This window comes from Schistocerca gregaria, unplaced genomic scaffold, assembly GCF_023897955.1.
Source record: "Schistocerca gregaria isolate iqSchGreg1 unplaced genomic scaffold, iqSchGreg1.2 ptg000077l, whole genome shotgun sequence".
Lineage (NCBI taxonomy): Eukaryota > Metazoa > Arthropoda > Insecta > Orthoptera > Acrididae > Schistocerca > Schistocerca gregaria.
Window position 1 is genome coordinate 9,284,901 of NW_026061710.1, and position 27,734 is coordinate 9,312,634.

At 46.2% G+C, this 27,734-nt stretch overlaps 3 non-coding genes across 3 annotated transcripts; all 3 read left to right on the forward strand.

The window, feature by feature from the left end:
• The first annotated feature begins 3,260 nt into the window (after positions 1-3,260).
• Trnai-aau (transfer RNA isoleucine (anticodon AAU)) lies at positions 3,261-3,332 on the forward strand. Its single transcript has one exon. It is a non-coding gene; the product is annotated as a tRNA-Ile (tRNA).
• Positions 3,333-7,818: 4,486 nt separating this feature from the next.
• Trnai-aau (transfer RNA isoleucine (anticodon AAU)) lies at positions 7,819-7,890 on the forward strand. The gene has a single exon. It is a non-coding gene; the product is annotated as a tRNA-Ile (tRNA).
• Positions 7,891-10,853: 2,963 nt separating this feature from the next.
• Positions 10,854-10,925, forward strand: Trnai-aau (transfer RNA isoleucine (anticodon AAU)). Its single transcript has one exon. It is a non-coding gene; the product is annotated as a tRNA-Ile (tRNA).
• The last annotated feature ends 16,809 nt before the right edge of the window (positions 10,926-27,734 follow it).

Below are 27,734 nucleotides of genomic sequence, written 5' to 3' on the forward strand. Positions count from 1 at the left end.
ATCCACCGAGGTAGCCGGCTAGCTTAGTCGGTAGAGCGTCAGACTCTTAATCCCAGGGTCGTGGGTTCGAGCCAGACGCTGGGCGGAACGGGATTTTGTTCCGCTGCAGGTGTAAATTACCGTTTTTCTGATTAACGAGATTTAATGGAAATAGCAACTTTAAACTTTGCCTACGCCTCTGTCAGTCGCAAGGAAACTGTATTTCAAGGTGAAGGTGATTTTGTAGACATGTGTGAAAGACATGTTCTGAAATGCAAGTGTTGTGGTTTGGAGAGCACATCGGTTACGTGTCAGATGTGTAGGGAAGCAGTAATTTGTCGCCATAGCTGCAAATATTAGCCGGTAATATGAAGTGTTGTCAGCTAAAGTCTGATGATGCAGACGACCGTAAGGACGAAGTACTCAAGAGTACCGCTAGGCCGCGCCTCTTTAGCTCAGTGGTAGAGCACTGGTCTAATAAACCAGGAGTTGTAAGTTCCGTCCTCACAGGACAAAGATGAATTTTGGAAATCAGTTGCGCGTCGTGGCCGTATAGCAAACCGCCGCCGCCGCCGCCGCTTCTGCAGAAGTAGCAAATGGCCATCGTAGCAAATGCGGCGAGGGACGCCCTGCCTTCGATTCCGAATGCACAAAGTGTGTGGTCTTGTTTCTCAGTCTATATTTGGTCGGTCTTGTCAGAGGTTGAATGTAACAAATGGGTGGGAAAGAGCAAGGGGCAGCGGCTGTGTAGAACGAAAACACAAATCCTCATGGGTGTGAGCGTTTCGAGATGAGTCGTATACATGTAAATGTTGGTCTTCAGTGACCGTGTGGCCTAATGGATAAGGCGTCGGACTTCGTATCTGAAGATTACAGGTTCGAATGCTGTCACGCTTGTGTTTTTCCAGTTCTGAAAAAGAAACATACCGTTTTAATGTAGCAATTGAGCAGTACGAAACCGTCTGAATGTTGCTGTTGACCATTTTTTGCTTGGAGATGCTCTTGAGCTTGAAACACACACAGCAAGACCGGTGTTAACTAGCGAAATGGTCGGCAGAGTGCCGACACCGCGAGTTTTGACTGGCACTTGCACATCTAAAACAACGTCGGAAAGTAACTCGTTCGGCTTTTGAGTCACATAAAGTATGTGTGTTAATTTTGACGCCACTAGCTCTGCTTGTTGTCATGCAATTTCTTTGCCTCTCAGATATGATTATGACATAAAAGTGAAGTACGTGACGAGTGTGACGTTAGGAAAACATTAGGCAGCATGGAGAGATTCTGTATGGGACCACCCAACCCAAACGAGTACTGTGTGACATGCTACCCGGCAAGTATTCACCGAGGTAGCCGGCTAGCTCAGTCGGTAGAGCGTCAGACCCTTAATCCCAGGGTCGTGGGTTCGAGCCAGACGCTGGGCGAAACGGAATTTTGTTCCACTGCAGGTGTAAATTATCGTTTTTCTGATTAACGAGATTTAATGGAAATAGCAACTTTAAACTTTGCCTACGTCTCTGTCAGTCGCAAGGAAATTGTATTTGAAGGTGAAGGTGATTTTGTAGACATGTGTGAAAGACATGTTCTGAAATGCAAGTGTTGTAGTTTGGAGAGCACATCGGTTACGTGTCAGATGTGTAGCCAAGCAGTAATTTGTCGCCATAGCTGCAAATATTAGCCGGTAATATGAAGTGTTGTCAGCTAAAGTCTGATGATGCAGACGACCGTAAGGACGAAGTACCCAAGCGTACCGCTAGGCCGCGCCTCTTTAGCTCAGGGGTAGAGTACTGGTCTAATAAACCAGGGGTCGTAAGTTCCATCCTCACAGGAGATAGATGAATTTTGGAAATCAGTTGCGCGTCGTGGCCGTATAGCAAACAGTACCTGTGATGACGAACAATTAGCGACAGGCGTTTTTTTAAGAATTACTCTCAGATGCGATTAAGGCGAATGGCGCAGATAAAGCATTTGCCAAAGCGGTACAGCATAAGGTGGGACGAGGCAGTCTGAATTACATTTTATAGATGTATTTCTCACATATCTCAGAGCCTCTCGCGATATTCGTCGTCGTCGTCGTCGTCGTCGTCGCCGCCGCCGCCGCCGCTTCTGCAGAAGTAGCAAATGGCCATCGTAGCAAATGCGGCGAGGGACGCCCTGCCTTCGATTCCGAATGCACAAAGTGTGTGGTCTAGTTTCTCAGTCTATATTTGGTCGGTCACGTCAGAGGTTGAATGTAACGAATGGGTGGGAAAGAGCAAGGGGCAGCGGCTGTGTAGAACGAAAACACAAATCCTCAGGGGTGTGAGCGTTTCGAGATGAGTTGTATACATGTAAGTGTTGGTCGTCAGTGACCGTGTGGCCTAATGGATAAGGCGTCGGACTTCGGATCTGAAGATTACAGGTTCGAATGCTGTCACGCTTATGTTTTTCCAGTTCTGAAAAAGAAACATAACGTTTTAATGTAGCAATTGAGCAGTACGAAACCGTCTGAATGTTGCTGTTGACCATTTTTTGCTTGGAGATGCTCTTGAGCTTGAAACACACACAACAAGACCGGTGTTAACTAGCGAAATGGTCGGCAGAGTGCCGACACAGCGAGTTTTGACTATCACTTGCACATCTAAAACAACGTCGGAAAGTAACTCGTTCGGCTTTTGAGTCACATAAAGTATGTGTGTTAATTTTGACGCCACTAGCTCTGCATGTTGTCATGCAATTTCTTTACCTCTCAGAAATGATTATGACATAAAAGTGAAGTACGTGACGAGTGTGACTTTAGGAAAACATTAGGCATCATGGAGAGATTCTGTATGGGACCACCCAACCCAAACGAGTACTGTGTGACGTGCTACCCGGCAGGTATCTACCGAGGTAGCCGGCTAGCTCAGTCGGTAGAGCATCAGACTCTTAATCCCAGGGTCGTGGGTTCGAGCCAGACGCTGGGCGGAACGGAATTTTGTTCCACTGCAGGTGTAAATTATCGTTTTACTGATTAACGAGATTTAATGGAAATAGCAACTTTAAACTTTGCCTACGTCTCTGTCAGTCGCAAGGAAACTGTATTTGAAGGTGAAGGTGATTTTGTAGACATGTGTGAAAGACATGTTCTGAAAGCCAAGTGTTGTTGTTTGGAGAGCACATCGGTTACGTGTCAGATGGTTAGCCAAGCAGTAATTTGTCGCCATAGCTGCAAATATTAGCCGGTAATATGAAGTGTTGTCAGCTAAAGTCTGATGATGCAGACGACCGTAAGGACGAAGTACCCAAGAGTACCGCTACGCCGCGTCTCTTTAGCTCAGTGGTAGAGCACTGGTCTAATAAACCAGGGGTCGTAAGTTCCATTCTCACAGGAGAAAGATTAATTTTGGAAATCAGTTGCGCGTCGTGGCCGTATAGCAAACAGTACCTGTGATGACGAACAATTAGCGACAGGCGTTCTTTTAAGAATTACTCTCAGATGCGATTAAGGCGAATGGCGCAGATAAAGCATTTGCAAAAGCGGTACAGCATAAGGTGGGACGAGGCAGTCTGAATTACATTTTATAGATGTATTTCTCACATATCTCAGAGCCTCTCGCGATATTCGTCGTCGTCGTCGTCGTCGTCGTCGCCGCCGCCGCCGCCGCCGCTTCTGCAGAAGTAGCAAATGGCCATCGTAGCAAATGCGGCGAGGGACGCCCTGCCTTCGATTCCGAATGCACAAAGTGTGTGGTCTTGTTTCTCAGTCTATATTTGGTCGGTCACGTCAGAGGTTGAATGTAACGAATGGGTGGGAAAGAGCAAGGGGCAGCGGCTGTGTAGAACGAAAACACAAATCCTCAGGGGTGTGAGCGTTTCGAGATGAGTCGTATACATGTAAACGTTGGTCGTCAGTGACCGTGTGGCCTAATGGATAAGGCGTCGGACTTCGGATCTGAAGATTACAGGTTCGAATGCTGTCACGCTTGTGTTTTTCCAGTTCTGAAAAAGAAACATACCGTTTTAATGTAGCAATTGAGCAGTACGAAACCGTCTGAATGTTGCTGTTGACCATTTTTTGCTTGGAGATGCTCTTGAGCTTGAAACACACACAACAAGACCGGTGTTAACTAGCGAAATGGTCGGAAGAGTGCCGACACAGCGAGTTTTGACTATCACTTGCACATCTAAAAGAACGTCGGAAAGTAACTCGTTCGGCTTTTGAGTCACATAAAGTATGTGTGTTAATTTTGACGCAACTAGCTCTGCATGTTGTCATGCAATTTCTTTACCTCTCAGAAATGATTATGACATAAAAGTGAAGTACGTGACGAGTGTGACTTTAGGAAAACATTAGGCATCATGGAGAGATTCTGTATGGGACCACCCAACCCAAACGAGTACTGTGTGACGTGCTACCAGGCAGGTATCCACCGAGGTAGCCGGCTAGCTCAGTCGGTAGAGTGTCAGACTCGTAATCCCAGGGTCGTGGGTTCGAGCCAGACGCTGGGCGGAACGGAATTTTGATCAGCTGCAGGTGTAAATTACCGTTTTTCTGATTAACGAGATTTAATGGAAATAGCAACTTTAAACTTTGCCTACGTCTCTGTCAGTCGCAAGGAAACTGTATTTGAAGGTGAAGGTGATTTTGTAGACATGTGTGAAAGACATGTTCTGAAATGCAAGTGTTGTTGTTTGGAGAGCACATCGGTTACGTGTCAGATGTGTAGCCAAGCAGTAATTTGTCGCCATAGCTGCAAATATTAGCCGGTAATATGAAGTGTTGTCAGCTAAAGTCTGATGATGCAGACGACCGTAAGGACGAAGTACCCAAGCGTACCGCTAGGCCGCGCCTCTTTAGCTCAGTGGTAGAGTACTGGTATAATAAACCAGGGGTCGTAAGTTCCATCCTCACAGGAGAAAGATGAATTTTGGAAATCAGTTGCGCGTCGTGGCCGTATAGCAAACAGTCACCTGTGATGACGAACAATTAGCGACAGGCGTCTTTTTAAGAATTATTCTCAGATGTGATTAAGGCGACTGGCGCAGATAAAGCATTTGCCAAAGCGGTACAGCATCAGGTGGGACGAGGCAGTCTGAATTACATTTTATAGATGTATTTCTCACATATCTCAGAGCCTCTCGCGATATTCGTCGTCGTCGTCGTCGTCGTCGTCGCCGCCGCCGCTTCTGCAGAAGTAGCAAATGGCCATCGTAGCAAATGCGGCGAGGGACGCCCTGCCTTCGATTCCGAATGCACAAAGTGTGTGGTCTTGTTTCTCAGTCTATATTTGGTCGGTCACGTCAGAGGTTGAATGTAACGAATGGGTGGGAAAGAGCAAGGGGCAGCGGCTGTGTAGAACGAAAACACAAATCCTCAGGGGTGTGAGAGTTTCGAGATGAGTCGTATACATGTAAATGTTGGTCGTCAGTGACCGTGTGGCCTAATGGATAAGGCGTCGGACTTCGGTTGTGAAGATTACAGGTTCGAATGCTGTCACGCTTGTGTTTCTCCAGTTCTGAAAAAGAAACATAACGTTTTAATGTAGCAATTGAGCAGTACGAAACCGTCTGAATGTTGCTGTTGACCATTTTTTGCTTGGAGATGCTCTTGAGCTTGAAACACACACAACAAGACCGGTGTTAACTAGCGAAATGGTCGGCAGAGTGCCGACACAGCGAGTTTTGACTATCACTTGCACATCTAAAAGAACGTCGGAAAGTAACTCGTTCGGCTTTTGAGTCACATAAAGTATGTGTGTTAATTTTGACGCCACTAGCTCTGCTTGTTGTCATGCAATTTCTTTGCCTCTCAGAAATGATTATGACATAAAAGTGAAGTACGTGACGAGTGTGACTTTAGGAAAACATTAGGCATCATGGAGAGATTCTGTATGGGACCACCCAACCCAAACGAGTACTGTGTGACGTGCTACCCGGCAGGTATGCACCGAGGTAGCCGGCTAGCTCAGTCGGTAGAGCGTCATACTCTTAATCCCAGGGTCGTGGGTTCGAGCCAGACGCTGGGCGGAACGGAATTTTGTTCCACTGCAGGTGTAAATTATCGTTTTTCTGATTAACGAGATTTAATGGAAATAGCAACTTTAAACTTTGCCTACGTCTCTGTCAGTCGCAAGGAAACTGTATTTGAAGGTGAAGGTGATTTTGTAGACATGTGTGAAAGACATGTTCTGAAATGCAAGTGTTGTTGTTTGGAGAGCACATCGGTTACGTGTCAGATGTGTAGCCAAGCAGTAATTTGTCGCCATAGCTGCAAATATTAGCCGGTAATATGAAGTGTTGTCAGCTAAAGTCTGATGATGCAGACGACCGTAAGGACGAAGTACCCAAGAGTAGCGCTAGCCCGCGATTCTTTAGCTCAGTGGTAGAGTACTGATCTAATAAACCAGGGGTCGTAAGTTCCATCCTCACAGGAGAAAGATGAATTTTGGAAATCAGTTGCGCGTCGTGGCCGTATAGCAAACAGTACCTGTGATGACGAACAATTAGCGACAGGCGTTTTTTTAAGATTTACTCTCAGATGTGATTAAGGCGAATGGCGCAGATAAAGCATTTGCCAAAGCGGTACAGCATAAGGTGGGACGAGGCAGTCTGAATTACATTTTATAGATGTATTTCTCACATATCTCAGAGCCTCTCGCGATATTCGTCGTTGTCGTCGTCGTCGTCGTCGCCGCCGCCGCTTCTGCAGAAGTAGCAAATGGCCATCGTAGCAAATGCGGCGAGGGGCGCCCTGCCTTCGATTCCGAATGCACAAAGTGTGTGGTCTTGTTTCTCAGTCTATATTTGGTCGGTCACGTCAGAGGTTGAATGTAACGAATGGGTGGGAAAGAGCAAGGGGCAGCGGCTGTGTAGAACGAAAACACAAATCCTCAGGGGTGTGAGCGTTTCGAGATGAGTTGTATACATGTAAATGTTGGTCGTCAGTGAACGTGTGGCCTAATGGATAAGGCGTCGGACTTCGGATCTGAAGATTACAGGTTCGAATGCTGTCACGCTTATGTTTTTCCAGTTCTGAAAAAGAAACATAACGTTTTAATGTAGCAATTGAGCAGTACGAAACCGTCTGAATGTTGCTGTTGACCATTTTTTGCTTGGAGATGCTCTTGAGCTTGAAACACACACAACAAGACCGGTGTTAACTAGCGAAATGGTCGGCAGAGTGCCGACACAGCGAGTTTTGACTATCACTTGCACATCTAAAACAACGTCGGAAAGTAACTCGTTCGGCTTTTGAGTCACATAAAGTATGTGTGTTAATTTTGACGCCACTAGCTCTGCATGTTGTCATGCAATTTCTTTACCTCTCAGAAATGATTATGACATAAAAGTGAAGTACGTGACGAGTGTGACTTTAGGAAAACATTAGGCATCATGGAGAGATTCTGTATGGGACCACCCAACCCAAACGAGTACTGTGTGACGTGCTACCCGGCAGGTATCCACCGAGGTAGCCGGCTAGCTCAGTCGGTAGAGCGTCAGACTCTTAATCCCAGGGTCGTGGGTTCTAGCCAGACGCTGGGCGGAACGGAATTTTGTTCCACTGCAGGTGTAAATTATCGTTTTTCTGAATAACGAGATTTAATGGAAATAGCAAGTTTAAACTTTGCCTACGTCTCTGTCAGTCGCAAGGAAACTGTATTTGAAGGTGAAGGTGATTTTGTAGACATGTGTGAAAGACATGTTCTGAAATGCAAGTGTTGTTGTTTGGAGAGCACATCGGTTACGTGTCAGATGTGTAGCCAAGCAGTAATTTGTCGCCATAGCTGCAAATATTAGCCGGTAATATGAAGTGTTGTCAGCTAAAGTCTGATGATGCAGACGACCGTAAGGACGAAGTACCCAAGAGTACCGCTACGCCGCGCCTCTTTAGCTCAGTGGTAGAGCACTGGTCTAATAAACCAGTGGTCGTAAGTTCCATTCTCACAGGAGAAAGATTAATTTTGGAAATCAGTTGCGCGTCGTGGCCGTATAGCAAACAGTACCTGTGATGACGAACAATTAGCGACAGGCGTTTTTTTAAGAATTACTCTCAGATGCGATTAAGGCGAATGGCGCAGATAAAGCATTTGCCAAAGCGGTACAGCATAAGGTGGGACGAGGCAGTCTGAATTACATTTTATAGATGTATTTCTCACATATCTCAGAGCCTCTCGCGATATTCGTCGTCGTCGTCGTCGTCGTCGTCGACGTCGCCGCCGCTTCTGCAGAAGTAGCAAATGGCCATCGTAGCAAATGCGGCGAGGGACGCCCTGCCTTCGATTCCGAATGCACAAAGTGTGTGGTCTTGTTTCTCAGTCTATATTTGGTCGGTCACGTCAGAGGTTGAATGTAACGAATGGGTGGGAAAGAGCAAGGGGCAGCGGCTGTGTAGAACGAAAACACAAATCCTCAGGGGTGTGAGAGTTTCGAGATGAGTCGTATACATGTAAATGTTGGTCGTCAGTGACCGTGTGGCCTAATGGATAAGGCGTCGGACTTCGGTTGTGAAGATTACAGGTTCGAATGCTGTCACGCTTGTGTTTCTCCAGTTCTGAAAAAGAAACATAACGTTTTAATGTAGCAATTGAGCAGTACGAAACCGTCTGAATGTTGCTGTTGACCATTTTTTGCTTGGAGATGCTCTTGAGCTTGAAACACACACAACAAGACCGGTGTTAACTAGCGAAATGGTCGGCAGAGTGCCGACACAGCGAGTTTTGACTATCACTTGCACATCTAAAAGAACGTCGGAAAGTAACTCGTTCGGCTTTTGAGTCACATAAAGTATGTGTGTTAATTTTGACGCCACTAGCTCTGCTTGTTGTCATGCAATTTCTTTGCCTCTCAGAAATGATTATGACATAAAAGTGAAGTACGTGACGAGTGTGACTTTAGGAAAACATTAGGCATCATGGAGAGATTCTGTATGGGACCACCCAACCCAAACGAGTACTGTGTGACGTGCTACCCGGCAGGTATGCACCGAGGTAGCCGGCTAGCTCAGTCGGTAGAGCGTCATACTCTTAATCCCAGGGTCGTGGGTTCGAGCCAGACGCTGGGCCGAACGGAATTTTGTTCCACTGCAGGTGTAAATTATCGTTTTTCTGATTAACGAGATTTAATGGAAATAGCAACTTTAAACTTTGCCTACGTCTCTGTCAGTCGCAAGGAAACTGTATTTGAAGGTGAAGGTGATTTTGTAGACATGTGTGAAAGACATGTTCTGAAATGCAAGTGTTGTTGTTTGGAGAGCACATCGGTTACGTGTCAGATGTGTAGCCAAGCAGTAATTTGTCGCCATAGCTGCAAATATTAGCCGGTAATATGAAGTGTTGTCAGCTAAAGTCTGATGATGCAGACGACCGTAAGGACGAAGTACCCAAGAGTAGCGCTAGCCCGCGATTCTTTAGCTCAGTGGTAGAGTACTGATCTAATAAACCAGGGGTCGTAAGTTCCATCCTCACAGGAGAAAGATGAATTTTGGAAATCAGTTGCGCGTCGTGGCCGTATAGCAAACAGTACCTGTGATGACGAACAATTAGCGACAGGCGTTTTTTTAAGATTTACTCTCAGATGTGATTAAGGCGAATGGCGCAGATAAAGCATTTGCCAAAGCGGTACAGCATAAGGTGGGACGAGGCAGTCTGAATTACATTTTATAGATGTATTTCTCACATATCTCAGAGCCTCTCGCGATATTCGTCGTTGTCGTCGTCGTCGTCGTCGCCGCCGCCGCTTCTGCAGAAGTAGCAAATGGCCATCGTAGCAAATGCGGCGAGGGGCGCCCTGCCTTCGATTCCGAATGCACAAAGTGTGTGGTCTTGTTTCTCAGTCTATATTTGGTCGGTCACGTCAGAGGTTGAATGTAACGAATGGGTGGGAAAGAGCAAGGGGCAGCGGCTGTGTAGAACGAAAACACAAATCCTCAGGGGTGTGAGCGTTTCGAGATGAGTCGTATACATGTAAATGTTGGTCGTCAGTGACCGTGTGGCCTAATGGATAAGGCGTCGGACTTCGGATCTGAAGATTACAGGTTCGAATGCTGTCACGCTTATGTTTTTCCAGTTCTGAAAAAGAAACATAACGTTTTAATGTAGCAATTGAGCAGTACGAAACCGTCTGAATGTTGCTGTTGACCATTTTTTGCTTGGAGATGCTCTTGAGCTTGAAACACACACAACAAGACCGGTGTTAACTAGCGAAATGGTCGGCAGAGTGCCGACACAGCGAGTTTTGACTATCACTTGCACATCTAAAACAACGTCGGAAAGTAACTCGTTCGGCTTTTGAGTCACATAAAGTATGTGTGTTAATTTTGACGCCACTAGCTCTGCATGTTGTCATGCAATTTCTTTACCTCTCAGAAATGATTATGACATAAAAGTGAAGTACGTGACGAGTGTGACTTTAGGAAAACATTAGGCATCATGGAGAGATTCTGTATGGGACCACCCAACCCAAACGAGTACTGTGTGACGTGCTACCCGGCAGGTATCCACCGAGGTAGCCGGCTAGCTCAGTCGGTAGAGCGTCAGACTCTTAATCCCAGGGTCGTGGGTTCGAGCCAGACGCTGGGCGGAACGGAATTTTGTTCCACTGCAGGTGTAAATTATCGTTTTACTGATTAACGAGATTTAATGGAAATAGCAACTTTAAACTTTGCCTACGTCTCTGTCAGTCGCAAGGAAACTGTATTTGAAGGTGAAGGTGATTTTGTAGACATGTGTGAAAGACATGTTCTGAAAGCCAAGTGTTGTTGTTTGGAGAGCACATCGGTTACGTGTCAGATGGTTAGCCAAGCAGTAATTTGTCGCCATAGCTGCAAATATTAGCCGGTAATATGAAGTGTTGTCAGCTAAAGTCTGATGATGCAGACGACCGTAAGGACGAAGTACCCAAGAGTACCGCTACGCCGCGTCTCTTTAGCTCAGTGGTAGAGCACTGGTCTAATAAACCAGGGGTCGTAAGTTCCATTCTCACAGGAGAAAGATTAATTTTGGAAATCAGTTGCGCGTCGTGGCCGTATAGCAAACAGTACCTGTGATGACGAACAATTAGCGACAGGCGTTCTTTTAAGAATTACTCTCAGATGCGATTAAGGCGAATGGCGCAGATAAAGCATTTGCAAAAGCGGTACAGCATAAGGTGGGACGAGGCAGTCTGAATTACATTTTATAGATGTATTTCTCACATATCTCAGAGCCTCTCGCGATATTCGTCGTCGTCGTCGTCGTCGTCGTCGCCGCCGCCGCCGCCGCTTCTGCAGAAGTAGCAAATGGCCATCGTAGCAAATGCGGCGAGGGACGCCCTGCCTTCGATTCCGAATGCACAAAGTGTGTGGTCTTGTTTCTCAGTCTATATTTGGTCGGTCACGTCAGAGGTTGAATGTAACGAATGGGTGGGAAAGAGCAAGGGGCAGCGGCTGTGTAGAACGAAAACACAAATCCTCAGGGGTGTGAGCGTTTCGAGATGAGTCGTATACATGTAAATGTTGGTCGTCAGTGACCGTGTGGCCTAATGGATAAGGCGTCGGACTTCGGATCTGAAGATTACAGGTTCGAATGCTGTCACGCTTGTGTTTTTCCAGTTCTGAAAAAGAAACATACCGTTTTAATGTAGCAATTGAGCAGTACGAAACCGTCTGAATGTTGCTGTTGACCATTTTTTGCTTGGAGATGCTCTTCAGCTTGAAACACACACAACAAGACCGGTGTTAACTAGCGAAATGGTCGGAAGAGTGCCGACACAGCGAGTTTTGACTATCACTTGCACATCTAAAAGAACGTCGGAAAGTAACTCGTTCGGCTTTTGAGTCACATAAAGTATGTGTGTTAATTTTGACGCAACTAGCTCTGCATGTTGTCATGCAATTTCTTTACCTCTCAGAAATGATTATGACATAAAAGTGAAGTACGTGACGAGTGTGACGTTAGGAAAACATTAGGCATCATGGAGAGATTCTGTATGGGACCACCCAACCCAAACGAGTACTGTGTGACGTGCTACCAGGCAGGTATCCACCGAGGTAGCCGGCTAGCTCAGTCGGTAGAGCGTCAGACTCTTAATCCCAGGGTCGTGGGTTCGAGCCAGACGCTGGGCGGAAGGGAATTTTGATCAGCTGCAGGTGTAAATTACCGTTTTTCTGATTAACGAGATTTAATGGAAATAGCAACTTTAAACTTTGCCTACGTCTCTGTCAGTCGCAAGGAAACTGTATTTGAAGGTGAAGGTGATTTTGTAGACATGTGTGAAAGACATGTTCTGAAATGCAAGTGTTGTTGTTTGGAGAGCACATCGGTTACGTGTCAGATGTGTAGCCAAGCAGTAATTTGTCGCTATAGCTGCAAATATTAGCCGGTAATATGAAGTGTTGTCAGCTAAAGTCTGATGATGCAGACGACCGTAAGGACGAAGTACCCAAGCGTACCGCTAGGCCGCGCCTCTTTAGCTCAGTGGTACAGTACTGGTCTAATAAACCAGGGGTCGTAAGTTCCATCCTCACAGGAGAAAGATGAATTTTGGAAATCAGTTGCGCGTCGTGGCCGTATAGCAAACAGTCACCTGTGATGACGAACAATTAGCGACAGGCGTGTTTTGAAGAATTATTCTCAGATGTGATTAAGGCGACTGGCGCAGATAAAGCATTTGCCAAAGCGGTACAGCATCAGGTGGGACGAGGCAGTCTGAATTACATTTTATAGATGTATTTCTCACATATCTCAGAGCCTCTCGCGATATTCGTCGTTGTCGTCGTCGTCGTCGTCGCCGCCGCCGCTTCTGCAGAAGTAGCAAATGGCAATCGTAGCAAATGCGGCGAGGGGCGCCCTGCCTTCGATTCCGAATGCACAAAGTGTGTGGCCTTGTTTCTCGGTCTATATTTGGTCGGTCACGTCAGAGGTTGAATGTAACGAATGGGTGGGAAAGAGCAAGGGGCAGCGGCTGTGTAGAACGAAAACACAAATCCTCAGGGGTGTGAGCGTTTCGAGATGAGTCGTATACATGTAAATGTTGGTCGTCAGTGACCGTGTGGCCTAATGGATAAGGCGTCGGACTTCGGATGTGAAGATTACAGGTTCGAATGCTTTCACGCTTATGTTTTTCCAGTTCTGAAAAAGAAACATAACGTTTTAATGTAGCAATTGAGCAGTACGAAACCGTCTGAATGTTGCTGTTGACCATTTTTTGCTTGGAGATGCTCTTGAGCTTGAAACACACACAACAAGACCGGTGTTAACTAGCGAAATGGTCGGCAGAGTGCCGACACAGCGAGTTTTGACTATCACTTGCACATCTAAAACAACGTCGGAAAGTAACTCGTTCGGCTTTTGAGTCACATAAAGTATGTGTGTTAATTTTGACGCCACTAGCTCTGCATGTTGTCATGCAATTTCTTTACCTCTCAGAAATGATTATGACATAAAAGTGAAGTACGTGACGAGTGTGACTTTAGGAAAACATTAGGCATCATGGAGAGATTCTGTATCGGACCACCCAACCCAAACGAGTACTGTGTGACGTGCTACCCGGCAGGTATCCACCGAGGTAGCCGGCTAGCTCAGTCGGTAGAGCGTCAGACTCTTAATCCCAGGGTCGTGGGTTCGAGCCAGACGCTGGGCGGAACGGGATTTTGTTCCGCTGCAGGTGTAAATTACCGTTTTTCTGATTTACGAGATTTAATGGAAATAGCAACTTTAAACTTTGCCTACGTCTCTGTCAGTCGCAAGGAAACTGTATTTGAAGGTGAAGGTGATTTTGTAGACATGTGTGAAAGACATGTTCTGAAATGCAAGTGTTGTTGTTTGGAGAGCACATCGGTTACGTGTCAGATGTGTAGCCAAGCAGTAATTTGTCGCCATAGCTGCAAATATTAGCCGGTAATATGAAGTGTTGTCAGCTAAAGTCTGATGATGCAGACGACCGTAAGGACGAAGTACCCAAGCGTACCGCTAGGCCGCGCCTCTTTAGCTCAGTGGTAGAGTACTGGTATAATAAACCAGGGGTCGTAAGTTCCATCCTCACAGGAGAAAGATGAATTTTGGAAATCAGTTGCGCGTCGTGGCCGTATAGCAAACAGTTCCTGTGATGACGAACAATTAGCGACAGGCGTCTTTTTAAGAATTATTCTCTGATGTGATTAAGGCGACTGGCGCAGATAAAGCATTTGCCAAAGCGGTACAGCATCAGGTGGGACGAGGCAGTCTGAATTACATTTTATAGATGTATTTCTCACATATCTCAGAGCCTCTCGCGATATTCGTCGTCGTCGTCGTCGTCGTCGTCGTCGCCGCCGCCGCTTCTGCAGAAGTACCAAATGGACATCGTAGCAAATGCGGCGAGTTACGCCCTGCCTTCGATTCCGAATGCACAAAGTGTGTGGTCTTGTTTCTCAGTCTATATTTGGTCGGTCACGTCAGAGGTTGAATGTAACGAATGGGTGGGAAAGAGCAAGGGGCAGCGGCTGTGTAGAACGAAAACACAAATCCTCAGGGGTGTGAGCGTTTCGAGATGAGTCGTATACATGTAAATGTTGGTCGTCAGTGACCGTGTGGCCTAATGGATAAGGCGTCGGACTTCGGATCTGAAGATTACAGGTTCGAATGCTGTCACGCTTGTGTTTCTCCAGTTCTGAAAAAGAAACATAACGTTTTAATGTAGCAATTGAGCAGTACGGAACCGTCTGAATGTTGCTGTTGACCATTTTTTGCTTGGAGATGCTCTTGAGCTTGAAACACACACAACAAGACCGGTGTTAACTAGCGAAATGGTCGGCAGAGTGCCGACACAGCGAGTTTTGACTATCACTTGCACATCTAAAAGAACGTCGGAAAGTAACTCGTTCGGCTTTTGAGTCACATAAAGTATGTGTGTTAATTTTGACGCCACTAGCTCTGCTTGTTGTCATGCAATTTCTTTGCCTCTCAGAAATGATTATGACATAAAAGTGAAGTACGTGACGAGTGTGACTTTAGGAAAACATTAGGCATCATGGAGAGATTCTGTATGGGACCACCCAACCCAAACGAGTACTGTGTGACGTGCTACCCGGCAGGTATGCACCGAGGTAGCCGGCTAGCTCAGTCGGTAGAGCGTCAGACTCTTAATTCCAGGGTCGTGGGTTCGAGCCAGACGCTGGGCGGAACGGAATTTTGTTCCACTGCAGGTGTAAATTATCGTTTTTCTGATTAACGAGATTTAATGGAAATAGCAACTTTAAACTTTGCCTACGTCTCTGTCAGTCGCAAGGAAACTGTATTTGAAGGTGAAGGTGATTTTGTAGACATGTGTGAAAGACATGTTCTGAAATGCAAGTGTTGTTGTTTGGAGAGCACATCGGTTACGTGTCAGATGTGTAGCCAAGCAGTAATTTGTCGCCATAGCTGCAAATATTAGCCGGTAATATGAAGTGTTGTCAGCTAAAGTCTGATGATGCAGACGACCGTAAGGACGAAGTACCCAAGACTAGCGCTAGCCCGCGATTCTTTAGCTCAGTGGTAGAGTACTGATCTAATAAACCAGGGGTCGTAAGTTCCATCCTCACAGGAGAAAGATGAATTTTGGAAATCAGTTGCGCGTCGTGGCCGTATAGCAAACAGTACCTGTGATGACGAACAATTAGCGACAGGCGTTTTTTTAAGATTTACTCTCAGATGTGATTAAGGCGAATGGCGCAGATAAAGCATTTGCCAAAGCGGTACAGCATAAGGTGGGACGAGGCAGTCTGAATTACATGTTATAGATGTATTTCTCACATATCTCAGAGCCTCTCGCGATCTTCGTCGTCGTCGTCGTCGTCGTCGTCGTCGCCGCCGCCGCTTCTGCAGAAGTACCAAATGGACATCGTAGCAAATGCGGCGAGTTACGCCCTGCCTTCGATTCCGAATGCACAAAGTGTGTGGTCTTGTTTCTCAGTCTATATTTGGTCGGTCACGTCAGAGGTTGAATGTAACGAATGGGTGGGAAAGAGCAAGGGGCAGCGGCTGTGTAGAACGAAAACACAAATCCTCAGGGGTGTGAGCGTTTCGAGATGAGTCGTATACATGTAAATGTTGGTCGTCAGTGACCGTGTGGCCTAATGGATAAGGCGTCGGACTTCGGATCTGAAGATTACAGGTTCGAATGCTGTCACGCTTGTGTTTCTCCAGTTCTGAAAAAGAAACATAACGTTTTAATGTAGCAATTGAGCAGTACGAAACCGTCTGAATGTTGCTGTTGACCATTTTTTGCTTGGAGATGCTCTTGAGCTTGAAACACACACAACAAGACCGGTGTTAACTAGCGAAATGGTCGGCAGAGTGCCGACACAGCGAGTTTTGACTATCACTTGCACATCTAAAACAACGTCGGAAAGTAACTCGTTCGGCTTTTGAGTCACATAAAGTATGTGTGTTAATTTTGACGCCACTAGCTCTGCTTGTTGTCATGCAATTTCTTTGCCTCTCAGAAATGATTATGACATAAAAGTGAAGTACGTGACGAGTGTGACTTTAGGAAAACATTAGGCATCATGGAGAGATTCTGTATGGGACCACCCAACCCAAACGAGTACTGTGTGACGTGCTACCCGGCAGGTATCCACCGAGGTAGCCGGCTAGCTCAGTCGGTAGAGCGTCAGACTCTTAATCCCAGGGTCGTGGGTTCGAGCCAGACGCTGGGCGGAACGGAATTTTGTTCCACTGCAGGTGTAAATTATCGTTTTTCTGATTAACGAGATTTAATGGAAATAGCAACTTTAAACTTTGCCTACGTCTCTGTCAGTCGCAAGGAAACTGTATTTGAAGGTGAAGGTGATTTTGTAGACATGTGTGAAAGACATGTTCTGAAATGCAAGTGTTGTTGTTTGGAGAGCACATCGGTTACGTGTCAGATGTGTAGCCAAGCAGTAATTTGTCGCCATAGCTGCAAATATTAGCCGGTAATATGAAGTGTTGTCAGCTAAAGTCTGATGATGCAGACTACCGTAAGGACGAAGTACCCAAGAGTACCGCTAGGCCGCGCCTCTTTAGCTCAGTGGTAGAGCACTGGTCTAATAAACCATGGGTCGTAAGTTCCATCCTCACAGGAAAAAGATGAATTTTGGAAATCAGTTGCGCGTCGTGGCCGTATAGCAAACAGTACCTGTGATGACGAACAATTAGCGACAGGCGTTTTTTTAAGAACTACTCCCAGATGTGATTAAGGCGAATGGCGCAGATAAAGCATTTGCCAAAGCGGTACAGCATAAGGTGGGACGAGGCAGTGTGAATTACATTTTATAGATGTATTTCTCACATATCTCAGAGCCTCTCGCGATATTCGTCGTTGTCGTCGTCGTCGTCGTCGCCGCCGCCGCTTCTGCAGAGGTAGCAAATGGTAATCGTAGCAAATGCGGCGAGGGGCGCCCTGCCTTCGATTCCGAATGCACAAAGTGTGTGGCCTTGTTTCTCAGTCTATATTTGGTCGGTCACGTCAGAGGTAGAATGTAACGAATGGGTGGGAAAGAGCAAGGGGCAGCGGCTGTGTAGAACGAAAACACAAATCCTCAGGGGTGTGAGCGTTTCGAGATGAGTCGTATACATGTAAATGTTGGTCGTCAGTGACCGTGTGGCCTAATGGATAAGGCGTCGGACTTCGGATGTGAAGATTACAGGTTCGAATGCTTTCACGCTTATGTTTTTCCAGTTCTGAAAAAGAAACATAACGTTTTAATGTAGCAATTGAGCAGTACGAAACCGTCTGAATGTTGCTGTTGACCATTTTTTGCTTGGAGATGCTCTTGAGCTTGAAACACACACAACAAGACCGGTGTTAACTAGCGAAATGGTCGGCAGAGTGCCGACACAGCGAGTTTTGACTATCACTTGCACATCTAAAACAACGTCGGAAAGTAACTCGTTCGGCTTTTGAGTCACATAAAGTAAGTGTGTTAATTTTGACGCCACTAGCTCTGCATGTTGTCATGCAATTTCTTTACCTCTCAGAAATGATTATGACATAAAAGTGAAGTACGTGACGAGTGTGACTTTAGGAAAACATTAGGCATCATGGAGAGATTCTGTATGGGACCACCCAACCCAAACGAGTACTGTGTGACGTGCTACCCGGCAGGTATTCACCGAGGTAGCCGGCTAGCTCAGTCGGTAGAGCGTCAGACTCTTAATCCCAGGGTCGTGGGTTCGAGCCAGACGCTGGGCGGAACGGGATTTTGTTCCGCTGCAGGTGTAAATTACCGTTTTTCTGATTAACGAGATTTAATGGAAATAGCAACTTTAAACTTTGCCTACGTCTCTGTCAGTCGCAAGGAAACTGTATTTGAAGGTGAAGGTGATTTTGTAGACATGTGTGAAAGACATGTTCTGAAATGCAAGTGTTGTTGTTTGGAGAGCACATCGGTTACGTGTCAGATGTGTAGCCAAGCAGTAATTTGTCGCCATAGCTGCAAATATAAGCCGGTAATATGAAGTGTTGTCAGCTAAAGTCTGATGATGCAGACGACCGTAAGGACGAAGTACCCAAGAGTACCGCTAGGCCGCGCCTCTTTAGCTCAGTGGTAGAGCAGTGGTCTAATAAACCAGGGGTCGTAAGTTCCATCCTCACAGGAGAAAGATGAATTTTGGAAATCAGTTGCGCGTCGTGGCCGTATAGCAAACAGTACCTGTGATGACGAACAATTAGCGACAGGCGTTTTTTTAAGAACTACTCCCAGATGTGATTAAGGCGAATGGCGCAGATAAAGCATTTGCCAAAGCGGTACAGCATAAGGTGGGACGAGGCAGTCTGAATTACATTTTATAGATGTATTTCTCACATATCTCAGAGCCTCTCGCGATATTCGTCGTTGTCGTTGTCGTCGTCGTCGTCGTCGCCGCCGCCGCTTCTGCAGAAGTAGCAAATGGCAATCGTAGCAAATGCGGCGAGGGGCGCCCTGCCTTCGATTCCGAATGCACAAAGTGTGTGGCCTTGTTTCTCAGTCTATATTTGGTCGGTCACGTCAGAGGTTGAATGTAACGAATGGGTGGGAAAGAGCAAGGGGCAGCGGCTGTGTAGAACGAAAACACAAATCCTCAGGGGTGTGAGCGTTTCGAGATGAGTCGTATACATGTAAATGTTGGTCGTCAGTGACCGTGTGGCCTAATGGATAAGGCGTCGGACTTCGGATGTGAAGATTACAGGTTCGAATGCTTTCACGCTTATGTTTTTCCAGTTCTGAAAAAGAAACATAACGTTTTAATGTAGCAATTGAGCAGTACGAAACCGTCTGAATGTTGCTGTTGACCATTTTTTGCTTGGAGATGCTCTTGAGCTTGAAACACACACAACAAGACCGGTGTTAACTAGCGAAATGGTCGGCAGAGTGCCGACACAGCGAGTTTTGACTATCACTTGCACATCTAAAACAACGTCGGAAAGTAACTCGTTCGGCTTTTGAGTCACATAAAGTATGTGTGTTAATTTTGACGCCACTAGCTCTGCATGTTGTCATGCAATTTCTTTACCTCTCAGAAATGATTATGACATAAAAGTGAAGTACGTGACGAGTTAGACTTTAGGAAGACATTAGGCATCATGGAGAGATTCTGTATGGGACCACCCAACCCAAACGAGTACTGTGTGACGTGCTACCCGGCAGGTATCCACCGAGGTAGCCGGCTAGCTCAGTCGGTAGAGCGTCAGACTCTTAATCCCAGGGTCGTGGGTTCGAGCCAGACGCTGGGCGGAACGGGATTTTGTTCCGCTGCAGGTGTAAATTACCGTTTTTCTGATTAACGAGATTTAATGGAAATAGCAACTTTAAACTTTGCCTACGTCTCTGTCAGTCGCAAGGAAACTGTATTTGAAGGTGAAGGTGATTTTGTAGACATGTGTGAAAGACATGTTCTGAAATGCAAGTGTTGTTGTTTGGAGAGCACATCGGTTACGTGTCAGATGTGTAGCCAAGCAGTAATTTGTCGCCATAGCTGCAAATATTAGCCGGTAATATGAAGTGTTGTCAGCTAAAGTCTGATGATGCAGACTACCGTAAGGACGAAGTACCCAAGAGTACCGCTAGGCCGCGCCTCTTTAGCTCAGTGGTAGAGCACTGGTCTAATAAACCAAGGGTCGTAAGTTCCATCCTCACAGGAAAAAGATGAATTTTGGAAATCAGTTGCGCGTCGTGGCCGTATAGCAAACAGTACCTGTGATGACGAACAATTAGCGACAGGCGTTTTTTTAAGAACTACTCCCAGATGTGATTAAGGCGAATGGCGCAGATAAAGCATTTGCCAAAGCGGTACAGCATAAGGTGGGACGAGGCAGTGTGAATTACATTTTATAGATGTATTTCTCACATATCTCAGAGCCTCTCGCGATATTCGTCGTTGTCGTCGTCGTCGTCGTCGCCGCCGCCGCTTCTGCAGAAGTAGCAAATGGCAATCGTAGCAAATGCGGCGAGGGGCGCCCTGCCTTCGATTCCGAATGCACAAAGTGTGTGGCCTTGTTTCTCAGTCTATATTTGGTCGGTCACGTCAGAGGTAGAATGTAACGAATGGGTGGGAAAGAGCAAGGGGCAGCGGCTGTGTAGAACGAAAACACAAATCCTCAGGGGTGTGAGCGTTTCGAGATGAGTCGTATACATGTAAATGTTGGTCGTCAGTGACCGTGTGGCCTAATGGATAAGGCGTCGGACTTCGGATGTGAAGATTACAGGTTCGAATGCTTTCACGCTTATGTTTTTCCAGTTCTGAAAAAGAAACATAACGTTTTAATGTAGCAATTGAGCAGTACGAAACCGTCTGAATGTTGCTGTTGACCATTTTTTGCTTGGAGATGCTCTTGAGCTTGAAACACACACAACAAGACCGGTGTTAACTAGCGAAATGGTCGGCAGAGTGCCGACACAGCGAGTTTTGACTATCACTTGCACATCTAAAACAACGTCGGAAAGTAACTCGTTCGGCTTTTGAGTCACATAAAGTATGTGTGTTAATTTTGACGCCACTAGCTCTGCATGTTGTCATGCAATTTCTTTACCTCTCAGAAATGATTATGACATAAAAGTGAAGTACGTGACGAGTGTGACTTTAGGAAAACATTAGGCATCATGGAGAGATTCTGTATGGGACCACCCAACCCAAACGAGTACTGTGTGACGTGCTACCCGGCAGGTATTCACCGAGGTAGCCGGCTAGCTCAGTCAGTAGAGCGTCAGACTCTTAATCCCAGGGTCGTGGGTTCGAGCCAGACGCTGGGCGGAACGGGATTTTGTTCCGCTGCAGGTGTAAATTACCGTTTTTCTGATTAACGAGATTTAATGGAAATAGCAACTTTAAACTTTGCCTACGTCTCTGTCAGTCGCAAGGAAACTGTATTTGAAGGTGAAGGTGATTTTGTAGACATGTGTGAAAGACATGTTCTGAAATGCAAGTGTTGTTGTTTGGAGAGCACATCGGTTACGTGTCAGATGTGTAGCCAAGCAGTAATTTGTCGCCATAGCTGCAAATATAAGCCGGTAATATGAAGTGTTGTCAGCTAAAGTCTGATGATGCAGACGACCGTAAGGACGAAGTACCCAAGAGTACCGCTAGGCCGCGCCTCTTTAGCTCAGTGGTAGAGCAGTGGTCTAATAAACCAGGGGTCGTAAGTTCCATCCTCACAGGAGAAAGATGAATTTTGGAAATCAGTTGCGCGTCGTGGCCGTATAGCAAACAGTACCTGTGATGACGAACAATTAGCGACAGGCGTTTTTTTAAGAACTACTCCCAGATGTGATTAAGGCGAATGGCGCAGATAAAGCATTTGCCAAAGCGGTACAGCATAAGGTGGGACGAGGCAGTCTGAATTACATTTTATAGATGTATTTCTCACATATCTCAGAGCCTCTCGCGATATTCGTCGTTGTCGTTGTCGTCGTCGTCGTCGTCGCCGCCGCCGCTTCTGCAGAAGTAGCAAATGGCAATCGTAGCAAATGCGGCGAGGGGCGCCCTGCCTTCGATTCCGAATGCACAAAGTGTGTGGCCTTGTTTCTCAGTCTATATTTGGTCGGTCACGTCAGAGGTTGAATGTAACGAATGGGTGGGAAAGAGCAAGGGGCAGCGGCTGTGTAGAACGAAAACACAAATCCTCAGGGGTGTGAGCGTTTCGAGATGAGTCGTATACATGTAAATGTTGGTCGTCAGTGACCGTGTGGCCTAATGGATAAGGCGTCGGACTTCGGATGTCAAGATTACAGGTTCGAATGCTTTCACGCTTATGTTTTTCCAGTTCTGAAAAAGAAACATAACGTTTTAATGTAGCAATTGAGCAGTACGAAACCGTCTGAATGTTGCTGTTGACCATTTTTTGCTTGGAGATGCTCTTGAGCTTGAAACACACACAACAAGACCGGTGTTAACTAGCGAAATGGTCGGCAGAGTGCCGACACAGCGAGTTTTGACTATCACTTGCACATCTAAAACAACGTCGGAAAGTAACTCGTTCGGCTTTTGAGTCACATAAAGTATGTGTGTTAATTTTGACGCCACTAGCTCTGCATGTTGTCATGCAATTTCTTTACCTCTCAGAAATGATTATGACATAAAAGTGAAGTACGTGACGAGTGTGACTTTAGGAAAACATTAGGCATCATGGAGAGATTCTGTATGGGACCACCCAACCCAAACGAGTACTGTGTGACGTGCTACCCGGCAGGTATCCACCGAGGTAGCCGGCTAGCTCAGTCGGTAGAGCGTCAGACTCTTAATCCCAGGGTCGTGGGTTCGAGCCAGACGCTGGGCGGAACGGGATTTTGTTCCGCTGCAGGTGTAAATTACCGTTTTTCTGATTAACGAGATTTAATGGAAATAGCAACTTTAAACTTTGCCTACGTCTCTGTCAGTCGCAAGGAAACTGTATTTGAAGGTGAAGGTGATTTTGTAGACATGTGTGAAAGACATGTTCTGAAATGCAAGTGTTGTTGTTTGGAGAGCACATCGGTTACGTGTCAGATGTGTAGCCAAGCAGTAATTTGTCGCCATAGCTGCAAATATAAGCCGGTAATATGAAGTGTTGTCAGCTAAAGTCTGATGATGCAGACGACCGTAAGGACGAAGTACCCAAGACTAGCGCTAGCCCGCGATTCTTTAGCTCAGTGGTAGAGTACTGATCTAATAAACCAGGGGTCGTAAGTTCCATCCTCACAGGAGAAAGATGAATTTTGGAAATCAGTTGCGCGTCGTGGCCGTATAGCAAACAGTACCTGTGATGACGAACAATTAGCGACAGGCGTTTTTTTAAGATTTACTCTCAGATGTGATTAAGGCGAATGGCGCAGATAAAGCATTTGCCAAAGCGGTACAGCATAAGGTGGGACGAGGCAGTCTGAATTACATGTTATAGATGTATTTCTCACATATCTCAGAGCCTCTCGCGATATTCGTCGTTGTCGTCGTCGTCGTCGTCGCCGCCGCCGCTTCTGCAGAAGTAGCAAATGGCCATCGTAGCAAATGCGGCGAGGGGCGCCCTGCCTTCGATTCCGAATGCACAAAGTGTGTGGTCTTGTTTCTCAGTCTATATTTGGTCGGTCACGTCAGAGGTTGAATGTAACGAATGGGTGGGAAAGAGCAAGGGGCAGCGGCTGTGTAGAACGAAAACACAAATCCTCAGGGGTGTGAGCGTTTCGGGATGAGTTGTATACATGTAAATGTTGGTCGTCAGTGACCGTGTGGCCTAATGGATAAGGCGTCGGACTTCGGATCTGAAGATTACAGGTTCGAATGCTGTCACGCTTATGTTTTTCCAGTTCTGAAAAAGAAACATAACGTTTTAATGTAGCAATTGAGCAGTACGAAACCGTCTGAATGTTGCTGTTGACCATTTTTTGCTTGGAGATGCTCTTGAGCTTGAAACACACACAACAAGACCGGTGTTAACTAGCGAAATGGTCGGCAGAGTGCCGACACAGCGAGTTTTGACTATCACTTGCACATCTAAAACAACGTCGGAAAGTAACTCGTTCGGCTTTTGAGTCACATAAAGTATGTGTGTTAATTTTGACGCCACTAGCTCTGCTTGTTGTCATGCAATTTCTTTGCCTCTCAGAAATGATTATGACATAAAAGTGAAGTACGTGACGAGTGTGACTTTAGGAAAACATTAGGCATCATGGAGAGATTCTGTATGGGACCACCCAACCCAAACGAGTACTGTGTGACGTGCTACCCGGCAGGTATCCACCGAGGTAGCCGGCTAGCTCAGTCGGTAGAGCGTCAGACTCTTAATCCCAGGGTCGTGGGTTCGAGCCAGACGCTGGGCGGAACGGAATTTTGTTCCACTGCAGGTGTAAATTATCGTTTTTCTGATTAACGAGATTTAATGGAAATAGCAACTTTAAACTTTGCCTACGTCTCTGTCAGTCGCAAGGAAACTGTATTTGAAGGTGAAGGTGATTTTGTAGACATGTGTGAAAGACATGTTCTGAAATGCAAGTGTTGTTGTTTGGAGAGCACATCGGTTACGTGTCAGATGTGTAGCCAAGCAGTAATTTGTCGCCATAGCTGCAAATATTAGCCGGTAATATGAAGTGTTGTCAGCTAAAGTCTGATGATGCAGACTACCGTAAGGACGAAGTACCCAAGAGTACCGCTAGGCCGCGCCTCTTTAGCTCAGTGGTAGAGCACTGGTCTAATAAACCATGGGTCGTAAGTTCCATCCTCACAGGAAAAAGATGAATTTTGGAAATCAGTTGCGCGTCGTGGCCGTATAGCAAACAGTACCTGTGATGACGAACAATTAGCGACAGGCGTTTTTTTAAGAACTACTCCCAGATGTGATTAAGGCGAATGGCGCAGATAAAGCATTTGCCAAAGCGGTACAGCATAAGGTGGGACGAGGCAGTGTGAATTACATTTTATAGATGTATTTCTCACATATCTCAGAGCCTCTCGCGATATTCGTCGTTGTCGTCGTCGTCGTCGTCGCCGCCGCCGCTTCTGCAGAAGTAGCAAATGGTAATCGTAGCAAATGCGGCGAGGGGCGCCCTGCCTTCGATTCCGAATGCACAAAGTGTGTGGCCTTGTTTCTCAGTCTATATTTGGTCGGTCACGTCAGAGGTAGAATGTAACGAATGGGTGGGAAAGAGCAAGGGGCAGCGGCTGTGTAGAACGAAAACACAAATCCTCAGGGGTGTGAGCGTTTCGAGATGAGTCGTATACATGTAAATGTTGGTCGTCAGTGACCGTGTGGCCTAATGGATAAGGCGTCGGACTTCGGATGTGAAGATTACAGGTTCGAATGCTTTCACGCTTATGTTTTTCCAGTTCTGAAAAAGAAACATAACGTTTTAATGTAGCAATTGAGCAGTACGAAACCGTCTGAATGTTGCTGTTGACCATTTTTTGCTTGGAGATGCTCTTGAGCTTGAAACACACACAACAAGACCGGTGTTAACTAGCGAAATGGTCGGCAGAGTGCCGACACAGCGAGTTTTGACTATCACTTGCACATCTAAAACAACGTCGGAAAGTAACTCGTTCGGCTTTTGAGTCACATAAAGTATGTGTGTTAATTTTGACGCCACTAGCTCTGCATGTTGTCATGCAATTTCTTTACCTCTCAGAAATGATTATGACATAAAAGTGAAGTACGTGACGAGTGTGACTTTAGGAAAACATTAGGCATCATGGAGAGATTCTGTATGGGACCACCCAACCCAAACGAGTACTGTGTGACGTGCTACCCGGCAGGTATTCACCGAGGTAGCCGGCTAGCTCAGTCGGTAGAGCGTCAGACTCTTAATCCCAGGGTCGTGGGTTCGAGCCAGACGCTGGGCGGAACGGGATTTTGTTCCGCTGCAGGTGTAAATTACCGTTTTTCTGATTAACGAGATTTAATGGAAATAGCAACTTTAAACTTTGCCTACGTCTCTGTCAGTCGCAAGGAAACTGTATTTGAAGGTGAAGGTGATTTTGTAGACATGTGTGAAAGACATGTTCTGAAATGCAAGTGTTGTTGTTTGGAGAGCACATCGGTTACGTGTCAGATGTGTAGCCAAGCAGTAATTTGTCGCCATAGCTGCAAATATAAGCCGGTAATATGAAGTGTTGTCAGCTAAAGTCTGATGATGCAGACGACCGTAAGGACGAAGTACCCAAGAGTACCGCTAGGCCGCGCCTCTTTAGCTCCGTGGTAGAGCAGTGGTCTAATAAACCAGGGGTCGTAAGTTCCATCCTCACAGGAGAAAGATGAATTTTGGAAATCAGTTGCGCGTCGTGGCCGTATAGCAAACAGTACCTGTGATGACGAACAATTAGCGACAGGCGTTTTTTTAAGAACTACTCCCAGATGTGATTAAGGCGAATGGCGCAGATAAAGCATTTGCCAAAGCGGTACAGCATAAGGTGGGACGAGGCAGTGTGAATTACATTTTATAGATGTATTTCTCACATATCTCAGAGCCTCTCGCGATATTCGTCGTTGTCGTTGTCGTCGTCGTCGTCGTCGCCGCCGCCGCTTCTGCAGAAGTAGCAAATGGCAATCGTAGCAAATGCGGCGAGGGGCGCCCTGCCTTCGATTCCGAATGCACAAAGTGTGTGGCCTTGTTTCTCAGTCTATATTTGGTCGGTCACGTCAGAGGTTGAATGTAACGAATGGGTGGGAAAGAGCAAGGGGCAGCGGCTGTGTAGAACGAAAACACAAATCCTCAGGGGTGTGAGCGTTTCGAGATGAGTCGTATACATGTAAATGTTGGTCGTCAGTGACCGTGTGGCCTAATGGATAAGGCGTCGGACTTCGGATGTGAAGATTACAGGTTCGAATGCTTTCACGCTTATGTTTTTCCAGTTCTGAAAAAGAAACATAACGTTTTAATGTAGCAATTGAGCAGTACGAAACCGTCTGAATGTTGCTGTTGACCATTTTTTGCTTGGAGATGCTCTTGAGCTTGAAACACACACAACAAGACCGGTGTTAACTAGCGAAATGGTCGGCAGAGTGCCGACACAGCGAGTTTTGACTATCACTTGCACATCTAAAACAACGTCGGAAAGTAACTCGTTCGGCTTTTGAGTCACATAAAGTATGTGTGTTAATTTTGACGCCACTAGCTCTGCATGTTGTCATGCAATTTCTTTACCTCTCAGAAATGATTATGACATAAAAGTGAAGTACGTGACGAGTGTGACTTTAGGAAGACATTAGGCATCATGGAGAGATTCTGTATGGGACCACCCAACCCAAACGAGTACTGTGTGACGTGCTACCCGGCAGGTATCCACCGAGGTAGCCGGCTAGCTCAGTCGGTAGAGCGTCAGACTCTTAATCCCAGGGTCGTGGGTTCGAGCCAGACGCTGGGCGGAACGGGATTTTGTTCCGCTGCAGGTGTAAATTACCGTTTTTCTGATTAACGAGATTTAATGGAAATAGCAACTTTAAACTTTGCCTACGTCTCTGTCAGTCGCAAGGAAACTGTATTTGAAGGTGAAGGTGATTTTGTAGACATGTGTGAAAGACATGTTCTGAAATGCAAGTGTTGTTGTTTGGAGAGCACATCGGTTACGTGTCAGATGTGTAGCCAAGCAGTAATTTGTCGCCATAGCTGCAAATATTAGCCGGTAATATGAAGTGTTGTCAGCTAAAGTCTGATGATGCAGACTACCGTAAGGACGAAGTACCCAAGAGTACCGCTAGGCCGCGCCTCTTTAGCTCAGTGGTAGAGCACTGGTCTAATAAACCATGGGTCGTAAGTTCCATCCTCACAGGAAAAAGATGAATTTTGGAAATCAGTTGCGCGTCGTGGCCGTATAGCAAACAGTACCTGTGATGACGAACAATTAGCGACAGGCGTTTTTTTAAGAACTACTCCCAGA